Raw genomic sequence first — 22,574 nt, forward strand, 5'->3', positions numbered from 1 at the left:
ATCTATCTATCTATCTATCTATCTATTTATCTATCAATCAAAAACATCACCAGTTCAAGTATTGCTGAGATCAAACAATGGAATTATGAGTAAACCATTTTATTGTGGTTGACAGGGTTTCTTTCGTAAAAATTTGCACAAAGACGAACAAAAACTATTAAAAAGCGAGCAACAGACATTTGAAAAGCTTACACTCAATGTAAAGCAATTGACAATGCAAAATGTAATTAAGAAGTCACATGATTGAAGTGTTTCAAATTATGAAGGGGATTAGCATAGCGGATCAAGGCTTTGCTTTTAATGATAAAATGCATTGTGTTTGTCATTCCAACAGGGTTTGTAGTAATGAAACACATTATTACAAATGTTTGTTGTGCGCCATCTGTTAAAATGGCAAATGCAATGCATATGTCTCTGTTATATGCCATTTGGTAAAGGATTTGTAAATGCAGTAATTAACGTCTGTGATGTTCCTTTCTTTTGGATTCTAAGTGACATAGCAACTGGATGGCCACACAGACACTTATCCTTTTATTAAGGTAGATGTGTATATTGACAGTATATAAGTAAGAACATCCATTATCCAACCCGCTAAATCCGAACACAGGGTCATGGGGGTCTGCTGGAGCCAATCCCAGCCAACACTGGGCACAAGGCAGGAACTAATCCCGGGCAGGGTGCCAACCCACTGCAGTAAGTAAGAACAGATACCAACTATTCATACTAAATATTACAATATAAATATACTGCACAAATGTCACATTATTCTTTGCTTGAGGACCTGCTTACTGCATTAATTGTAATACACGAACTAAGACACAAAATAAGCATGCTCATACCAGTATTCAGACCCTCTAAAACAGTGTATGCACATACTCTAGCTGCTAACCTGAGAAGATACACTCTGTACAGTTGCTTGTACAAAATGCTTTGAAATCCTGCTGCTAGGCAGTGACCTACAGAGCCTGGGCCAGGCAAAATTGGTGTCAAAGGGAGGGCAATAGCAATGATTTATGGCTTCAGGAGTTGACTGCGAGCTGCTCAGAAGCTGCCACAATTACCCAAATGTGGCGGCTGTTATTCTTCCCCCTACAAGTGGTGGTCATGTTTGAGTGGTCTGATCTACACGTCTTTGGCCTGCCTTGTCCACTTAAAAGAGCATTAATCACTAGCCCAGTTTATAAATCAAGGAGGCCAACTTGCTGAGAGCGATTATGAGGTCAGAGCTCCGCCGAAGTACTTAACCAATTCCCAGACCCAGACTTGATATATTTTTCTTTCTCTAGTCAGACAATTCATCATCATTCTCCCAGTGAGGCATAATGGACCAGGCAGGCAGAATGACTGAATGTTAAACAATGTGTTCAAAAGGAAAAAGATGAAAAAAAAGAAGCCATCCAAATCCCAAGCCATTTCTAACCATCTCTTTTGTGCTACCTAGGCCCATGCACAGTACAACGTGGTAGCCCAAATTATTTTAGACAAAACCAAGACAAATGTCTTTAAGATATAGTTACCGCAGTGTAAGTGGCAGCTCCATTTCAAGTCTAAAGCTCCAGGCTATGGGCTGTCGGTCTGGAGGGGACCTGAGACATTCAACACTGATGCTGCCTGATAGGCACAAATGAGAAAGTCTTACCCTTTTGATGTGTTAATGATAATAGTCAGCTTTCCACAGAACCACAAAACCACTTTGCTTCTCAACTCAAAAGCCCAATGTATATCTGTCACGGCGCTAGCACAATTTAATAGAGGGCTTATTTGAAAACGTATACTCCGAAATACCTAAAAAAATCACCACAGAATTTTATTGGAAGTTGCATCCATACATATTTTGCAAAAGTCATAAAATACAGAACAGTGATTACTTAGGGGAAATATGGCTTATCCTTTTTCCCTTGCCTTTTTTTTGTTATATCACAAGATATGTGATAGATGCTGTTGTTTTTAGCTCCCCAGGTGCACTGCAAAGAGACGGGCTATAAAGTGGAGCCTTCTTGTTGAACCTCAGGCTCGGACAATGAAACAATCCATTCGATAATCTTCAGTGAGAATTTTGGAGCGTGATCGATGTTAAGAGGGAAGCTTCCCTTTATGATAAATGTTCTCATTATTACACTCATTAGGACCACCATCAATATTCTCAAACATGTTTGCATCTGTTAGTTGAAGAAAAAAACTTCAAAGCAACTCATTTGAATTTAAAAATGAATGTGTGGCTATATATACGGTCATTTGAAAAAGTAAGTACACCCCGGAAAGTGTTTTATTTCTTCTTTTATTACCTACTAGCTGTGTAAGCCCGTTTTTTAAAAAGTCTGGGGTCCGGGAAACTATTGAAATCGTCAGAAAAAAAAAATTGAAATGTAGAGATGTCAGGTAATTGAAAGAAACTACTGTGGCCGTCTCTCTCTTAGGAAGTTTTGTTTTGCCAATGTGCTCGCCTCACTTGTGTATTAGCGGTTAAGCGAGTGACTCTTTCTTCAAAGGTTTCGTTTTGCTGACATGCTGGCGTCGCTTGTGTATCCTCCTAGGTGGAGCCCTTACCCCAACTCCACCTCTCACTTCCGGGCCGGACAGTCAGACAGAAGACACACACTCTTCCACGCGTAGACGTTTATATATACTGTAAGATTATTTGACTGACATCTTTATCCAAGGTGGCCTACAGTATCTGAGATTGGAATAATTGGTTCCATTTTTTATTTTGTTTTACCAATTGGATCACAGGCAGGTGATGCAACTTGCATATGGTCACACTGTGTCACTGTGTTATGGGCTGGGGTGGTCTCTGGCAGTGTTGAAAGGGGTGGTCCTGCATCTTGTGGTTCCATCTCCAAGAAAGACGGAACATGATCATTATTAGTTACCAGCTGTGTAAGCCCGTGCTATAAATAGTCTGGGGTCCTAGAAACTATTGAAATCGTCAGAAAAAAAATTGAAATGTAGAGATGTCAGATAATTGAAGGGAACTACTCCAGGCATCTCTCTCCAAGGAGGATTCATTTTGCCGACGTGCCTACAATAGAGCCTGCCTTCCTCACCAGTTTGTCCAGGCATTAGACGTCCCTCTTTTTTATGCTGCCTCACCAGCACACCACAGCATAGAAGAGGGCACTCACCCCAACCGCCTGATATATCATCTGCAGCATCTTATTGCAGATGTTGAAGGATGCCAACCTTCTAAGGAAGTATAGTCGGCTCTGTCCTCTCTTACACAGAGCATCAGTATTGGCAGTCCAGTCCAATTTATCATCCAGCTGCACTCCCAGGTATTTATAGGTCTGTACCCTCTGCACACAGTCACCTCTGATAATCACGGGGTCCAGGAAGGGCCGGGGTCTCCTAAAGTCCACCAACAACTCCTTGGTTTTGCTGGTGTTCAGGTGTAAGTGGTTTGAGTCGCACCATTTAACAAAGTCCTTGATTAGGTTCCTATACTCCTCCTCCTGCCCACTCTTGATGCAGCCCACGATAGCAGTGTCGTCAGCAAACTTTTGCACGTGGCAGGACTCCGAATTGTATTGGAAGTCTGATGTATAAAGGCTGAACAGGACTGGAGAAAGTACAGTCCCCTGCGGCACTCCTGTGCTGCTGACCACAATGTCAGACCTGCAGTTCCCAAGACGCACATACTGAGGTCTGTCTGTAAGATAGTCCATGATCCATGCCACCAGGTATGAATCTACTCCCATATCTGACAGCTTGTGCCTAAGGAAGAGAGGTTGGATGGTGTTGAAGGCGCTAGAGAAGTCCAGAAACATAATTCTTACTGCACCACTGCCTCTGCCCCAGTGGGAGAGGGATCAGTGTACCATATAGATGATGGCATCCTCCGCTCCCAGCTTCTCCTGGTATGCGAACTGGAGATGGTTAAGGGCATGGTGGACCTGTAGCCTCAGGTGGTGAAACAGCAGCCGCTCCATGGTCTTCATCACATGTGATGTCAGGGCCACAGGCTGGAAGTCATTCAGCTCACTAGGACGTGATGCCTTTTGGATTAGCGGCGGGAAGAAAAGTAAAAGGGATACCGTTTTGCCGATGTGCTCGCCTCGCTTGTGTATTATTGGCTAAGCAAGTGACTCTTTCTTTGGAGGTTTGATTTTTCTGACACGCTGACATCGCTTGTGCATCCTCGGAGGTGGAGCCCTTACCCCAACTCCACCTCTCATTTCCGGGCTGGACAGACAGAAGATACGCACTCTTCCAAGCGTAGATGTTTATATATAAGATTATTTGACTGATATCTTTATCCAAGATGGATTACAGCATCTGAGATTGGAACAATTGATTCCATCTTTTGTTTTGTTTTACTAACTGGATCACAGGCAGGTGATGCAACTTGTGTATGGTCACACTGTGTTATGGGCTGGGGTGGTCCCTGGCAGTGTTGATAGGGGTGGTTCCATCCCCAAGAAAGACGGAACATGATCATTATTAGTTACTAGCTTTGTAAGCCTGTGCTGTAAAAAGTCTGGGGTCCTAGAAACGATTGAAATCATTAGAAAAAAAAATTGAAATGTAGAGATGTCAGGTAATTGAAAGAAACTACTCTGGGCATCTGTCCCCTGGAAGGATTCGTTTTGCTGATGTGCTCGCCTCGCTTGTGTATTAGCGGCGGGAGGAAAAGTGAACGGGATACCATTTTGTCGATGTGCTCGCCTCACTTGAGTATTACTGGCTAAGCGAGTTGCTCTTTCTTCGAAGGTTACGTTTTGACGATGTACTCATCTCACTTTTGTATTAGCGGCTAAGTGGGGTTCTCTCTTTTCTTGCCAGTTTCACTTTGGTGACAGAGTCGCTTTCTTTGAGCTTCATGCTGTAGCCTCACACTTCTGGGCCGGACAGACAGACACACACACTTTCACACGTAGATGTTCATATATAAGACTAGCTGTCCCCCATAGCTCCACTCGTGTAGTAGTGAAACAGGACAAACTTTAAAAATCAATAAAAGTGTTTTAAAAAAATGTTATAGTTTGTATTGAGAAGAATTTATATTGATAGCTTTCATATCCGAGGACCTCTCGATATTCATTATTTTTGGTTTTGCTATCAAGGGCGAGAATGTAGCTGTGATCTCTTTGTCAAAAATGTAAAAAGTTGGCAAGGTACTGTATCTCTGGTCAAGCGGAAGGTAGGTATGCTCCAACATCAAACGTTGCCACTGTATTTGATTGTGTTCTGATGGGAGAGCGTCCTCCGCATGGGGAGAAGAGCAAGTGGCCGTGATATCTCTGCCAATGAGCAGGTACCGTCTAAAACACACATAGCTGTGATCTCTCAGTCAAAAATGGTTTTATAGTAAGAAAATGCATTATTCTAAATGGCACATATTCATTGTGTAAACTCTCCACATCTCCACAAGACTATTCATCCACACACTATCTCACTAGAAAATGGGTAAACACTAGTGGTGTGCAATAATGACCAAAAATGATATCTCAGCATTTTCTGGGACTTTGTTGATAATGATAAGTAGACGATATTTTGCATTCAAAAACGTGTTTCTAAAACTCTTATATTGTACTAGCTCTGCCTAATTCTTATTAATAGGAAATTAATTTCTGCCCATTAATGATTTTAATGGAAACAACATATTTAAGGAAAAGATCTAATTTTGTACTTAAAACTGACATCTGCTGTACAGGCTTTTTAATGTTCAAAGCGCCGTGCGAGATGCAGATCACATGGCACAGCAGCAGCAAGCCAGCAGCTGATCAAGCAGTTGAGGTAAAAAAAAACTGTATTCGTTTCCCATCACCGTTTAAGAGGGGCTTTCGGAGGAGCGACCACGTCTCCTTGGGGCAGACCCCTTTTCACACCACCGGCCACAGAGACGCAAAGTGGCTGGCGCATAGTGCAGGCCAGAGGGGTTGGCGAGCGAAGTGACTCGGGGGCGAAGCCCCTAGTGTATATATATTGTCACAAAAATCAAACACAAGAGTTTAGGGTTTAGGGCAGCCACCTATATAATATTCCCTGGCTGCAAATAGGTAAATTGCTAGCACTAACTAGGTTAGTCAAATATGGCAGCTTTAAAGGACAGAAAAGGAAGTGAAGTCATTCAGGGCGGAAGCAGAAGGGTCCTCTTCCATAGGTTTGGACCCGGACGTGATGTCATCTGAAGGCTGCAACTGGAAGTTTGTTTGGTTATGGGTTCTTGTGACAATGTGGGTTCTGCTCCATGCTCCCATCTTCCTTCTGGGAGTTCTTGAACCCGACACCGTCGGTAATGTCACAGATGAGCTGGACAGTGAAGCACAACAATGAAACAAGGGGATGGTGCAAAAAGTGCAAAAGTGCTTTTATTTAAAATCAACAAACTAAAAACAAATCAGTGTCCAAATTAAAGTGTAATGCTTATCAAAGTTAATAAATAAATAATCCATAAAAACAGGTGAACTGTGGAGGTTAACACAATAAATAAATCCTTTAAAAACGAAGTTAAAATAATGGCTGGAAGCTGTCCTTTCAAAAACAAAGTCCAGTGCCTTCTTTCTACTGGTGACTCCCCTGCTTCTCCCTTTCAGGCTATGCACCAGGGGAGTCACCCTACCTGCAGCTGACCTTCTCTCTCCTGCCGTCTTCTGGTGTGTTCACCTTGCCGATCCCTAGCTCCGGTGAGCTTCACCAGACCGTGACATGGGCGTTCCAGGGCGTTCATGCTGGGGGGGCTTATTTCCCAAGTCCCGACTCCCACTGCCTTCTCGGCCTTATGTGGCGAGTCATCCTCTTTCTGGTCACTCCCGCTCTACACTAATGCTCAGCGGGAGCGAGCTCTACCGACTGCTCCCTGGGTGCCAGCCAAACACCCAGGCTCACTGCTCAGCTACATTTGTTCTCTACAACGAGCACCTTCGTTTGTTCACGCACTGGCTTTCTCCTCCCTGCTTCCTGCCTTCTCTCCTTCTTAACCTCCGCCTGTCTTTTCTTTCTCTCCCCTCTAGCCGCCTCGCGCTTCTATTCTTTATCATGTGGACGTGGATCAAGTGTGGCAATTAGCAGCTCCCGGCATCAATTACGGATGCGGACGACTCTTCAGCTGTGCACTTAAGCAAGGACTGTCCGCATCACAAATTCACCCGGGAACCTGCTCTGGCCGCACTACCATGCCCCCTCTCTAAGTGGCGACTATTTATATAAAAAGTGGCCTTTTTAACTTGAGCTGTGGACCCGCTACTCCACAGTTCTTCACCGGAAGTGACATCATCCAAGGGTCAGGAGCCAGAAGTGACGTCATCTGGGCCAGACGGAATTTCCGTGAATGTTCTGCAGGAAAGTGAGTAAAAAGATCAGTGCACTCCGCCACACCCTGGTCTGGCGTGGAATTACTCTCCTTTAGATCCTTCAGTTGCCTCCCATGCACACTTGTGTGACAAGGCCCCCCCGCCTCAGCCCAGACCCATCGGGTCCGGCATCCCTGACCGAGAGGGCGTGAACACGAGAAAGAGCATCAGTGCTGGTGTGAAGAGAACCTTGATGATGGACGTGCGAAAATCTATAAGGCTGGCGGTCAAGAAACCACCTGGTGACCTGTTGGTTCATCTCCTTGTATAAGGCCATTCACCGTAACGGTGCATGATCTGTGACAAGGGTGAACTCTCGATCCAAGGAGTAGTACCTCAGCATTGTGTATTCACCCATTTGATCGCCAAGGCCTCCCGCTCCACCACCCAATACCTAGTCTCTTGTTCCAACAGTTTCCGACTCAGGAACATAATGAGGTGTTCGACACCATTGACGTTCTGGCCAAAGCATCCATCTGGAGACCCTTTAGCTGCCTTCCATGCGCACATGTATTACTATATATATATATATATATATATATATATATATAAATCTATCAATTGTAAGCAAATTACTCCTCTCAGGGTCTGTCCAATGTTGTAAATAGATACCAGAAAGAAAAATAAATCAATTGTAGAATTTTCAAAAAAAACAATGCACTTCACTTCAAATTCTGACAGATATTGTACTCAGGAAACTCCAGGAGAAAAATTAGCATTTGTGAACAAATGACACTAACCTTCTGCAGTTTGGTGACATGAATCATACAATTTCAGCAAAGCAGTGTGCAGCTTGGGTCTGAAGTTTTCAAACGTTGTTTGAAACCATCTGTCTCAACTGCTTGGATTGGCGTTGTGTCTTTTGCGATGTAATGGGTGACAGCGTTTGTTATGTCTTACCATCTGTTGCTTTTCTAGTCATAAGGCTCATTTTTACAGAATGATTCCGCTAAAGTTGGCGGAGTGTGTTTTTGTGTTGGTACCTTGGCTAGTTTAGGGCTATCATGGAGAGCTGACTTGCAAAGCTTTTCATATTATTCATATTCTGTGTGTTGAATAGTTTGCAGATGGTAAACCAGCATTAGTTGTTGAGCTGTCTTTGACGGCAAATGATCTCCAACATGGTTTGCAGATTTGCTGTCTTGGGAGGAACATCCGTCTGTTCAAACTGAAGCAACCTCCTTACAAGTGAGGATGATCCACGTCTATTAACGACAACAACACTGAGCAAGTCTATGCCATGATTCTGATGAACTGACAAGGATTTTACACCTTCAGCCCATCAAAAGTGGATTAACACCGGTGAAAACTTAGAGTGGATCGGCCACATTTACTTTTAGGAAAAAGAAACTGACTGATCAAGGTCGAATCCTGACCACTCTGGCCATAGACACACTGTGTTTGCACATGTGTACGAGGAAACCTGTATACACCCGAACAAAATTATCATCAAGGTATTGGTAATTATTTACTTACACTTGTACTTGTTCCACTCACAGAAATGACATATCTGTTTATTTTCCACTGAATAAATATTGCAAAGTCAAATTTTTAATTTCCAATTACAACACCTTTATCCGTAGATATGTCTTAAATAAACACCAAACCTTAATATGTTCACAAATGTTTAAAAAACAAAAAATATTTCATGGGTGTACATACTGTGCCCTCCATAATGTTTGGGACAAAAACACATTTTTCCTGGATTTCCCCCTCTGCTGCACATTTTAAAATTACAAATCAAACAATTCAGACATTGTGATTAAAGTGCACATTGCAGACTTTTGTTTCAGGGGGTTTGCAGACATTTTGGTCATACAACTCTATTTCTATGCAATCCTCCCATTTCAGGGCAATATAATGTTTGGGACAAATGGCTTCATAGGTGTTTGTGATTCCTCAGGTGGGTTTCATGGCTTCATAACATACCTCGGCTTGCTTCTACTCTTTAGAGTCTGTAATGGCCATTGTTCAACATGAGGACAAGAGATTTGCCAATGAAAGTCAATGAAGCCATTATGAGGCTGAAAACAAGAATAAAGCCATTGGAGTCAACAGTAAATCCTTAGGTCAGGTCAGGTTGAGGAGCATGCACTGGTACAGTGTATTGCTGCACCCACCACAAGACAAAACCCGGTTGGCAACCCTCCCAGGCAGACCCGCAGTCCAGTCCACCCTCCTGAAATGACCCTCTATCTGCTGCAGCCAGGTGTTATGTGGGCGTCCCCTTGGCCTGGTCCAGCCACTCAGGTCCTCAGCAGTGAAGATCCTGTGAGCCTGATCACTCTCTGGTAACTGCGCCACATGGCCATTGCGCCGTAACTGACCTCACAATGAAGGTAATGTGCCTCATTTGGAAATCCGTGAGCAACACAAAGTCAAACCAGCGGTACCCAGGAAAAGACAAAGTTCCATAGGAGTACAGTCTTCATCTCAGGTCACTGGATAGCGTCCATAGCTCACAACCATATAGCAAGACAGGAAGTACCAGGACCTTCATTCTTTTGCATAGATATCAGGAGCGCCACACACTCCTTTCCAGAGACCTCATGACCCACCCATGCTCTCCCTATCCATCTACTGACCGCACAGGAAGAGTCACCAGAGATATGAATGTCACTGCTGAGGTAAGTAAACCTCTCGACACAATGGATACTCTCTCTGCCGACAGACACACTGTTGATGGCCATGCCCAAGAGGTCATTAAAGGCATTGCTCTTGGTTTTTATCAGGACACTCTCAAGCCCAGACACTAAGAATCCTCGCTCAGTCTCTCGAGAGACTCAATCAGAGCCTTCATTGACTCCGCAAAGACCACAGCATCATTAGCAAAGTATATATCAGTAAATCTTTCTTCACCAACAGATGCCCCACAGCCAGTCTATGCAAGCACTGCACAGAGCCCCAAAGTCAACTGGGAAAAACGCAGAGGTTCTGCCTCCACTCTGCACAGCACTCACAGTGCCAGTGTACAGGCCAGCCATGATATCCAGCAACTTTGATGGGATGACCTAAATCAACTGTCTGGAATATCATGAAGAAGAAAGAACGCACCAGTGAGCTCAGTAATCAAAAAAGGGACTGATAGGCCAAAGAAGACCTCCAATGCTGATGTTAGAAGAATCCTTCATTATGCTAAAGAAAAAGCATAGAAGGTCTGTCCAACAGTTCAGAAACAGTCTTCAGGCAGCAGATGTGGATGTGTCAGAGATGACTATCTTGCAAAGACTTCATGAACAGAAACTGCCACACTGCAAGAATCAAACCAATAGTTGGTTTTTTAAAAAAAGGATGGCCAGATTACAGTTTATGAAAAAGGACTTCAACGAACCTGCAGAATGCTGGGAAAAGGTCTTGTAGACAGATGAGACAATGATGAACCTGCATTAGAGTGATGGAAGAGCAAAGTGTGGAGATGAAAAGGAACTGCCCAAGATCCAAAGCAGACCACCACATCTGTTAAACATGGTGCAGCTGGGGGCATTATGACTTGGACATGTATGGCTGCCACAGGTCCTGGCACACTTCTCTTCATTGATGATGGAACTGCTGAGGGCACAATGAATTCTGAGGTGTAGGGAAATATCTGATTTGCTCAAGTTCCAGTAAATGATGCTTAACTCATTGGACAGTAATCCTACAACAAGGTAAAGAGCCAAACATACTACTGAGGCAACACAGGAGTTTGTCAAAGCTAAAAAATAGAAAATTATTGAATAGCCAAGCCAGTCACCCAATTTAAATCCAACTAAGCAGGTCTTAAATATGCTGAAGAGAAAACATAAGGGGACAAGCCCTGAAGTAAGCAGAAGCTGAAGATGACTGCATTAGAGGCTTGGCAGAGCATCAGCACACAAGATCCTCAGCACCGGGTGATGTCTATGAATCACAGACTTCAAGCTGTCATTACATGTAAGGGATATGCAACAAAGTCCTAAATATGATGACTGCTTTAATAGACCTGCCATTGCTATGTCCCAAACATTATCCATCCATCCATTATCAATCAATCAATCAATCAATCAATCAACATTTATTTATATAGCACATTTTCATACAAAAAAATGTAGCTCAAAGTGCTTTACAAAATGAATAGAAAAATAGAAGATACAATAAAAAATAAACATAAGTCAACATTAATTAACATAGAATAAGTAAGGTCCGATGGCCTGGGTGGACAGAAAAAACAAAAAACTCCAGACGGCTGGAGAAAAAAAATAAAATCTGTAGGGGTTCCAGACCAAGAGACCGCACAGTCCCCTCTGGGCAATCTACCTAACATAAGTCAAACAGTCCTCTTTGGATTTAGGGTTTTCATGGAAGGACCTGATGATGATGGTCACGTAGACTTCTGGCTTTCAGTCCATCAATGTTGGTGCATCAGGATGCTTTGAGTAGGTGGAGATGGCGCAGGCCGCCACCACAAAGAAACCGGAAAAAGAAACAGAAGAGAGAGTAGAGGTCAGTACGGATTTTGGAGCCACTGTGAATAGTTATTATGATGAATTGAACATACAGAGTATCAGGATTAAGTTAAAGTGAAGTTATGAGAAGGCCATGTTAAAGTAATGTGTTTTCAGCAGTGTTTTAAAGTGCTCCACTGTATCAGCCTGGTGAATTCCTATTGGCAGGCTATTCCAGATTTTAGGTGCATAGCAGCAGAAGGCCGCCTCACCACTTCTTTTAAGTTTAGCTTTTGGAATTCTAAGGAGACACTCATTTGAAGATCTAAGGTTACGATTTGGAATATAACATGTCAGGCATTCCGATATATAAGATGGAGCGAGATTATTTAAGGCTTTATAAACCATAAGCAGTATTTTAAAGTCAATCCTGAATGACACAGGCAACCAGTGTAGTGACATCAAAACTGGAGAAATGTGTTCGGATTTTCTTTTCCTAGTTAGGATTCTAGCAGCTGCATTCTGCACTCGTTGCAAGTGATTGATGTCTTTTTTGGGTAGTCCTGAGAGGAGTGCGTTACAGTAATCTAGTCTACTGAAAACAAAAGCGTGAATTAATTTCTCAGCATCTTTCAATGATATAAGAGGTCTAACTTTAGCTATGTTTCTTAAGTGAAAAAATGCTGTCCTAGTGGTCTGATGATTATGCGATTCAAAATTCAGATTACAGTCAACAGTTACCCCTAAGTTTTTTACTTCCGTCTTAACTTTTAATCCTAATGCATCAAGTTTATTTCTCATAACCTCATTGAATCCATTATTGCCAATTACTAAGATTTCAGTTTTCTTTATATTTAGTTTGAGAAAATTACTATTCATCCATTCAGAAATACCAGTAAGACATTGTGTTAGTGCATCAAAAGAGTCGGGGTCATCAGGTGCTATTGATAAGTACAGCTGTGTGTCATCAGCATAGTTCTGGTAGCTCACGTTGTGCCCTGAGATAATCTGACCTAACGGAAGCATGTAGTTTGAGAAGAGCAGCGGACCCAAGATAGAGTCTTGTGGAACACCATATAGGATATCATGTGTCTTTGAAGTGTAATTACCACAACTAACAAAGAATTTTCAACCTGCCAGGTAGGATTCAAACCAATTTAAGACCCTGCCAGAGAGGCCCACCCATTGACTAAGGCGATTTCTAAGAATATTGTGATCAATGGTGTCAAATGCAGCACTCAGATCTAAGAGGATGAGAAGAGACAAATGGCCTCTGTCTGCATTTACCCGCAAGTCATTTACTACTTTAACAAGTGCAGTTTCTGTACTGTGATTTGTTCTGAAACCTGACTGAAATTTATCAAGAATAGCATGTTTATTGAGGTGGTCATTTAACTGCAAAATGACTGCCTTCTCCAGAACTTTACTTAAGAAAGGCAGGTTAGAGATGGGTCTAAAGTTTTCAAAGGCAGAGGGGTCAAGATTATTTTTCTTGAGCAGGGGTTTAACTACAGCAGTCTTAAGACAGTCTGGAAAGACCCCCGTATCTAATGATGAATTAACTATGTCCAGAATATTATCAATTAGCACGCCTGATATTTCTTTGAAAAACCTTGTTCGTAATGGGTCAAGGACGCAGGTGGAAGGTTTTAGTTGAGAGATTATACTATGTAATTCAGGTAAATCTATCCTGGTGAAAGCATTTAATCTGTTTATAATGGAGTACCGGGGCTTTGGAGGTTCTGCAGTGTTGGGGAGATATACTATGTTATCTCTAATATCATTAATTTTTTGATTGAAAAATACAGCAATGTTCTCACAGGTTTCACTGGAAGTTTTCTGGGGGTATTCCTTTGTGTTACCTGGTTTAACAGACGATCAATTGTTGAAAATAAGACTCTGGGATTACTAGCATTGTTATTTATAATATTAGAGAAATAGCAGCGCCTCTTAAGGCGGACTGTGTTATTGTATTTTGTTATTTTAGCCTTCAATATCTCATAATGGATAGTTAGTTTAGTTTTCCTCCATTTACACTCAGCTCTACAACATGTTCTTTTTAAATCAGACACTCTTTGGGTCTTCCATGGAATAACAATATTAGAAGATTTTTTTATCCAACCCACTATATCCTAACTACAGGGTGACGGGGGTCTGCTGGAGCCAATTCCACCCAACATAGAGCGCAAGGCAGGAAACAAACCCCGGGTGGGGCGCCAGCCCACCCAAACATTATGGTGCCTTGAAATGGGAAAAAGTGATATCATTTGTACATGCGGTGACCAAAATGTATGTAATGTGCACTTTAATCACAATGTCTGAATTGTTTGATTTGTAATTGTAAATTGTGGAGCAGATGGAGAAATCAAGGTGGGTCTTTGTCCCAAACCTTATGGAGGGCACTGTACTTTTTCACCTGACTAGAAGACAGAAGCCCATCAACACCCATTGTAGCCACACTTACTTACGCCTGGCCTTGACCCTAACCCTAATTCATATTAATATACAATTAAAGAACACTTCCATCTTTAGAGTTTCCGTAAAACAAAACACTACAATATGGAGTGAGCTTGCAGAGAAAACACAAAGACGCCAACGTTTGTAACACAATTTTGCGGGAACCAGAAAAAAGATATATATATTACCATATAATCTGTTTTTATTTATAAAAGAGATTTCTCAGCTAGCAGAACCGATCTATATGAATAATACTCACCAAAGCACATATCATGCAACGTACCGGTTTTATCTCTTCAAAGTTTCATATGGAGTAATAGTGCAAGAGTTTCATTGCTGGTAGAGATAGACAACTAGACAGAAGATGAGAGTGGTGGACGTAAGTGGAAAAGACAGTTTCCATTACCCTATGCACTCACTGGAGAATAATTTGCAAAGGCTGAGTAAATTGTGTTTTAAGATGTGTAATGATGTGTAATAATGTCCTGTCAGCATGTCCGTTGGATGTAAGTTGAAAGAAAGGCTAAAGAAAGGAACATAACTACATTTCCCATTTCTTCTTTTTATGGTGTGTGTGTGTATGTTTATATATATATATATATATATATATATATATATATATATATATATATATATATATATATATCTCAAAATAAAAATGCCTGCAGCTATGGACAGTCTAATGAAGCTGTAATTGTTGAAAGAAAACAGGTGGGAGGATTAGATAAAGGTAGGAGCTGCATTGAAGCAGGCTGGACACTAATTCTCATTTGCTTTCCCATTAATCTTGTGAAAGATACCGGGTCAGAGGTCCAAGCAGTAGCAATAGTAAGCAATGAGGGTTTTAAAAACCTGGAAACGGCCCTTGTCGAAAATAACCTTCCTTAATCCTGTGAAAGCCTGCCAAGTTTCCAGGCATCCATATCATAACACTCAAATATTTCCTTAATCTCTACTCCCTCAGAGCAATACCAAAAAAAAAGCAACTATATTCAATTTGATTTCCTTATAATGTCTCTAAGAAGGTGTTTATCTAGTTGTTGGTTGTACCTAAATGGGTTTATAGAAGCACTACATGGAACTTTAAGCTAGGTATTTATAGTCACCCTTCAGGGCTATAACAGATATTTTTGCTTACCAGTCACTTTGGGGGGGAATTAACCTTTTTTGGCATCTCTGGCATTGCTATTTGCTAACTGGAAAGGTACCGATTCTGCTGATTTGTTATTAAGTTGATGATTTATCCAGCCACTTGAAATTAAGTGCTGTGTGATACGGATTCGACTGCAGGCTCTAAAATCAAATTGTATGATAGCTCAAACAAAGCCACGACTAAATAGCTAAATTATCGCTGCGAGAAAAGTTAATAGTTGTAGTGCTAAGTAACACATTGGAGGCATTTCATACCTATGCTGCAGATCACAGGCTTTTCTTATCAAAATCCACCCCCTGTGTTCTAAATAAGGTTTATTTTTAATTAACCTTTTCACCATTTTTCTTTCCTTAGCACGTATTTCTTGCAATTTTAAAATGGGGTCCTTCAACAAAAAGATGACTTGATCTTACAGCAATGGGTTGGACAATAGAAGCTTGCACATTTGGTGTGATAGAAAGCAGCTCTCACCACAAGGCAGGAAACATACCCCGGGCCGGGTGCCAGCCCACTGCAGGGCACACACACCGACACAATTTAGAATCGCCAATGCACCTAACCTGCATGTCTTTGGACTGTGGTAGGAAACCAGAGCGCCCGGAGAAAACCCACACAGACACGGGGAGAACATGCAAACTCCACACAGGAAGCGAACCCGGGTCTCCTAACTGCGAGGCAGCAGCGCTACCACTGTGCCACCATGCCACCATGCCACCCTATTTCCATTTTGTCTAAGGCTATTTCTCCTAAGGAATTTTATGAGAAACATTTGTGACAACGTTTTTTCTTAAACTAACATAAATGAGAATAGCTTTTAAGTTTCATGACCCGTCAAAGGTCAACCTTCAAGGGCTAAAGTTTTCCTATGGAGAGTCCAAATGCGTCTTTCAAATTTCCACAGAATGCCTTTAATGCAGAGCCATTTTTAATGGCAACTTTAAGGTCACTTGTAAATCATCAGTTTTGTAGCAAGCAAATAAAGCACTGAATTGTGCACACCTAGTAATTTCAAGACTACTGGAACCATATTCATATTTATTAACTTAGTTTGAGACTTACACATTTAGCTTTTCATTATAAAATCAAAACGTTATTAGGTTATTTTAATATCCACATAGACATACAAAGAGACAATCGACAAATGCTTTCATCACATCTCTGTAGATTTTTTTTTTCTTAGAATAGTCCAACACATTCACATAATCACACAATATCTAATTAACTCTCATGGTGTTAACATCCAAAATGTCATTATCTTCCTTGTTAATGAAACCATTTTAGATTATTATTTAATTACTTTTGATTTGCTTGTTCCCACAGCTATAAAAGTACTGATAAGAGCTTCACCAATACAGAATGTTAACACTTCTCATTTTGCAGAGATTACTGATATTCTGAGAATATCTGTGTTTAACTGTGACACTCATTTAAATTAATACTAGTTTTCACAGAATTAAAGAAAAAATTCTTTGCCCCGTTATTTCACAAGACCAAACTGGGCTAAAACGGAAGGACAGTTAGTCTACAAAGAGTTGGGGCTCCAGCTGGGATTCTACATTTCACTTTTATGTTTCATATAGGGAAAAGTTAGCAGCGGCGTTGTAATGCTGTGAATATCACATACACAAAAAACATTGTCTCAGGAGATTTGTTCCAGCCCTTCTGACATCCGCTAGTCAAGTACCACCAGACTGGCTGTGGATTTTTTATCTATCCTTATGGAAAGGGATGAAGCTATAGGTGAAGTACAGGTGATGACATTCTCTCTCCATTCTAATGAGGAGGAAAATTGAGACTGAGTGAACAGTCCTGGGGGGAAAGATTCCTATAAGAGGTTCTCCATACTTCTCAGTGTGACGTTGAATTTGCAAAAGGGAATTACTAATAAATCTCTAAAGTTTGTTTGACGTAATGTAAACATTAGTAGACATAAGGGGCCTCATGTATAAAGCCGTGTGTGGAATTCACACTAAAACATGGCGTACGAACAAAAGCGGAAATGTTCGCACGCACAAAAAAATCCAGAAAAATCCCGATTTGTACATGGTCCAAGACGTTTGTGACCCGAGCTCGGTTCCACTGTACTAGGACAGCATTTTTTCACTTAAGAAATATAGCAAAAGTTAGATCTCTTATAACTTTACAAGATACTGAGAAATTAGTTCATGCTTTTATTTTCAGTCAACTAGATTACTGTAACGCACTCTTCTCAGGACTACCCAAAAAGACATCAATCAATTGCAAGGAGTGCAGAATGCAGCTGCTAGAATCTTAACTAGGAAAAGAAAGTTCTGTACGTTCACCAACTTCCACGTTCTTCTGCTCCATAAATGCCGGTCAGCGTGTAAAAGTAATGCACGTGCACGCGCCTGCTGCCACTTCCCCAAACTCCTCCCAGAATTACGCCTCTTTAAATATGCAAATCAATATAAATAACCCCTTAAGATCAGTATTCTGTGAAAAGACGGTGTCAGAAGCACAGGGAAAAAAGAATTTCTACAAATGCCAAGGAGGAAAGGAAGACTTAGTATTTGTTGGTTTAAGCAGTGGTATCAAAGACTAATCAAAGACTTTGTTAAATGGTGCGACTCAAACCACTTACACCTGAACACCAGCAAGACCAAGGAACTGGTGGTGGATTTTAGGAGGCCCAGGCCCCTCATTGACCCCGTGATCACCAGAGGTGACTGTGTGCAGAGGGTGCAGACCTATAAATACCTGGAAGTGCAGCTGGATGATAAATTGGACTGGACTGCCAATACTGATGCTCTATGCAAGAAAGGTCAGAGCCGACTATACTTCCTTAGAAGACTGGCGTCCTTCAACATCTGCAATACGATGCTGCAGATGTTCTACCAGACAACTGTAGTGAGCACCCTCTTCTACGGAGAGGTGTGCTGGGGAGGCAGCATAAAGAATAAGGATGCCTCACGCCTGGACAAACTGGTGAGGAAGGCAGGCTCTATTGTAGGAATGAAGCTGGACAGTTTGACATCTGTGGCAGAGCGACGGTTGCTGAGCAGACTCCTGACAGTCATGGAGAATCCACTGCATTCACTGAACAGGATCATCTCCAGACAGAGGAGCAGCTTCAGCAACAGACTGCTGTCACCATCCTGCTCCACTGACAGACTGAGGAGATCGTTCCTCCACCACACTATGCGACTCTTCAATTCCACCCAGCGGGGTAAACGTTAACATTATACAAAGTTATTGTCTATTATACCTGCATTTTTATCACTCTTTAATATTGTTTTTGGTATCAGTATGCCGCTGCTGGATTATATGAATTTCTCCTTCGGATTAATAAAGTATCTATCTATCTATCTATCTATCTATCTATCTATCTATCTATCTATCTATCTATCTATCTATCTATCTATCTATCTATCTATCTAAACAACAAAAGGAAGTTGACATTGAGTGGTGGAGAAACTCGAAAGTTCAAGTTCAGAATGTCACACAGTGCCAGAAATAAAAAAAAAGTGGTTAGATATCAAAGTCGCCGTGAAAAGGCGAGTCGTAGCCCACAATCTGAGTGTCATATGAAAGCTTATTAGGGTACAGAGAAAAGAAAAAAAACAGACGAGTAGAAAAAATGGTTGAAATGTCACTTTAATCTCAAAATTTTCACCTTAATCACATACTTTATTTTCTAATTAAAGTAGAACCTCATCAATGTCATCTTAAAATTGTTTAATTTAATAGTTTATCAAATCCCATCATAACTAAACTGTATGTTAAATGCTTCTTATTGTATGAGTTCTTCTATGTACTCTTAAGTGAGAGAATCACTACGTGCTTCTTAAATGGGCTTTCTCTTACACCAACAGGACACAGAATACATTACAGTCATGATATTACAGCTGTTTGAACAATTTAAATGTGAAGATGTATACTTGATATCATCCTTTTTCCGATCAGCTGCCGTAGACCTGTGATTCCACACTCTAATACAGTGAGTTAAGATACTCTGAGTGGTGCACTGAGAGTAACAACGCTAAAGCATCTATGGTATTTGGAATAGTTTGGCGATTCCGTGGACCATTAGATTGTTATAGGTTAATGCCTTAAACTAATAAACGATATGCGGTTCATTTCAGTGTACTTGATAAAGCGTGAATCTGAAAACGATTGGGAACCCACACAGGAACAGTATGATTTGACGCTGGGTGCCGCCAGTTTGCAAAACCAAGCCAAAAAGTGGGGCGTGAGAATGTACGTGGCTTTACGCCAATTTTAGTTTTTATACATTACGATGTGAGTGTGGAAACAGGCGTATGCATCATTTTTGTGCGTACACACCATTTATACATGAGACTCCTGGAGTCTTCTTGGCTTTGATGTGAATTGACTACAGGTGAGCTCCAAACAAGTCATAGAAACCTCTCAACAATGATCAATACAATGGGATGCAAAATTTCAAAAATGTAACTGCAAAATTGCGATTTCAATATATACATATTTTTTTAAGAAATTTACAAAAATTCCTAAAATCCCATTTTCACTTTGTCATTCTGGGGTATTCAGTGTTGTTTGAGAGGATAAAAATGAATTGAAATGATTTTTCCACAACACTACAATATAACAACATGTGAAAATAGTGAATAGGTTTGATACTTTCTAAAGGTGCTGTATTATCCCTCGACCCTTAAAAAGTCTCAGAATTTTATCTTGAAGGCACAACAGTAACACACAACTAAGACATAACTGCTTAGGGAACAATCTGTTGGTGAAAAGATAAATTACACTTCAAGCACAACGTCTTAACTTGCTCAATCGGAAGAATCCTAACACAATGGGAAAAGGAGCTCCTATCGTGGAACATTAAATTCACTTTATAAATAACAATTCAAAGATTTCTTTGTATTTTAATCTGGTAGGCATTTATTAATGTTGTACTCAATTAACTGAAGCAGCTGGACCTTTGCTTATCGTTTCAATATTTCAGTATCTCTTAGTGATTACTTGACAGTATTTTTTTCTCATTTTGCATATCTAGAAGAGTACTGAGGGTATCTGATCTTAAAAAGATGCAGTGAAGTATACTTTACTCATTTTAATGTATACACTCTAGTGAAACGTTAATGTTAATAAATGAATTCCCAACAAAAAGCAGTGGCATTAAATAAAAAAGAATGAATCTTGACATCTCCGACGTTACACACAGCCTAAGATTTGTACAAACTGCTCATTTTTAAAGCCGAAAAATAAAGGTTTATTTGGATTAAACTACATGAAACTTTAAACACTAACACAAATTGGAACTGAGAATCTTTACGTGCAGTGTGTCATAATATTTTACAGATGAAACTAAATAATGCATGTTGATAATTGATTATTTTGTCAATTTCTATAAGAAATATGTCTTATTAATTTCAAATGTCATGCCTTGTCTTATCATTAATTAGGAATATCTCTGATGAGCCACAGACATGAGCATCAAAATGTAGAAAACAAAGAAAATTACCAAACAAGTCACTAAAAAAACAAGAAAACCCGTAAAAACTGTGCAAAACCACACGTAATCATCCTGAAAGTATTAACACCGCATCTGACTCTCGGTATGATGAAAATTTAATGATTATTGCAAAAAATTTTAAATAGAAAAATGCTACTCTTATAGTTCCAGTTAAAAGTTGAAAAGCCTATTGGCACTTTGAAAATTGAATGGTTTTCCACTTACTGCTTTTGTGATGGTGTTTTATTTTGAACAGTCTTCTTTTTTTCTGTTTGAATTACTTAAATTCCCTATTGTCTCTGGCCATCCATGATTGCACAAGCACAATGACATAATTACCTGGCAAAAGTAAGAAACCCCTTCAAATCTTGTTTCATTGATTGTCTTAAAAAATACATTTCGGTTGCCAAATCTCCTTTTGTTTCCATGGCCGATCCGTCTACTCATTTATTCTATGATGTTTAGTAAGCAAAAGACTTTTTTTTTTTGCTGAATGTTTCTTTTTGTTTAACAAGACTATTTTAATAGACAATTGGACAAAGTTCCATTCTATTTTTTCTTCTGTGTTTAACAATAATGTTTATTTCTATAGCACATGTTCATACTTGAGATGTCACTCAAAGTGCTCTAGATGTCAAAATTGCTAAATGTCAAAAGTTAAGAATATGAATAAATAGGTGACATGCCAAAAACAGAATTAAGAATAAATCAGAACACACTTACATACAGTAACGCATACGTTCAAGTAATAGAGCCCTTAAACATAGATTCACTTCCTGTGTTACCCATCTAAGGTGGGTTGAAATCTAAGTAATCAACATAGACATCTGTGTTAGCGTTTGCACCATTTTCAACGCATGCAGTAATAAAATGCATTGCATTTGTCATTCCAGCAGACGGTGCATCACAAACATTTGCTGGAATGGCAAGTGCAATGAATATGCCTCTGCTATTTGCCATTTGTTAAGGGATTTGTGAAAGAAGTGTTAATGTTTATGATGCTCCATCTGTTGGAATTACAAATGCAGTGCATTTTATTAAAACAAATGTTTGTGATGTGTCATCTGTTGAAATGACAGAGGCATAGCAACGTAATGGACACACAGTCACTTATCCTTTTCTTCAGGCGCATTTTAAGTATCAAATGATAAGTCTGATGCTATGGTCAGACAGGAATTGACAGGAGTTATTAACAAGAGTATCTACAGTATATTCAGTCAGAGCCTAAATGTTAAGACTAAAGCCTAGTCCACACACATCTGGATATGTTTTAAAATAGGAATTTTCCTCCTTCCTTTGGAAAAAAAATATCTCGCCCACACGCACACTGTTTTTTAAAAAATCTCCATCCACGTGAAAACACAAAAATCTGTTGTAAAGTGCTGTTGACAACACTGTCTGATGTGCAGGCGAAGCAGCTCACACAAAGACAACAGTGATGTCCTTGACAAACAAAAATTCTCTCACCATGCTTCAGCAACTTTGTTCTCAAAGTTGTCCCACCAACTTGAGGTCCAACTGGGTCTCATCCAAATTCGCCGACGTTGGCGGCTGGGTCTGTGTTGTCAGAGTGTTCGATGTGGCAGTGACCTCATTCTGACACCTCTACTGCTCAATATAGTGATTAAGTAATTGTACGTTTAAATGTAAACATGTAAAAAGTCCCATTAACAAGATTAACACCAGCACTATTTTAGCTACGCCCCCATTGCACAATATTGTCTCATCTAAGAAGTGACATCGGACACCATCGGAAGAAGCCAATCAGCTACAGCAACAGCTACTCCCCGAGTATGAGTGCCATCAGACCA

The sequence above is a fragment of the Polypterus senegalus genome, chromosome 15, assembly GCF_016835505.1.
Source record: "Polypterus senegalus isolate Bchr_013 chromosome 15, ASM1683550v1, whole genome shotgun sequence".
NCBI classification, from domain to species: domain Eukaryota; kingdom Metazoa; phylum Chordata; class Cladistia; order Polypteriformes; family Polypteridae; genus Polypterus; species Polypterus senegalus.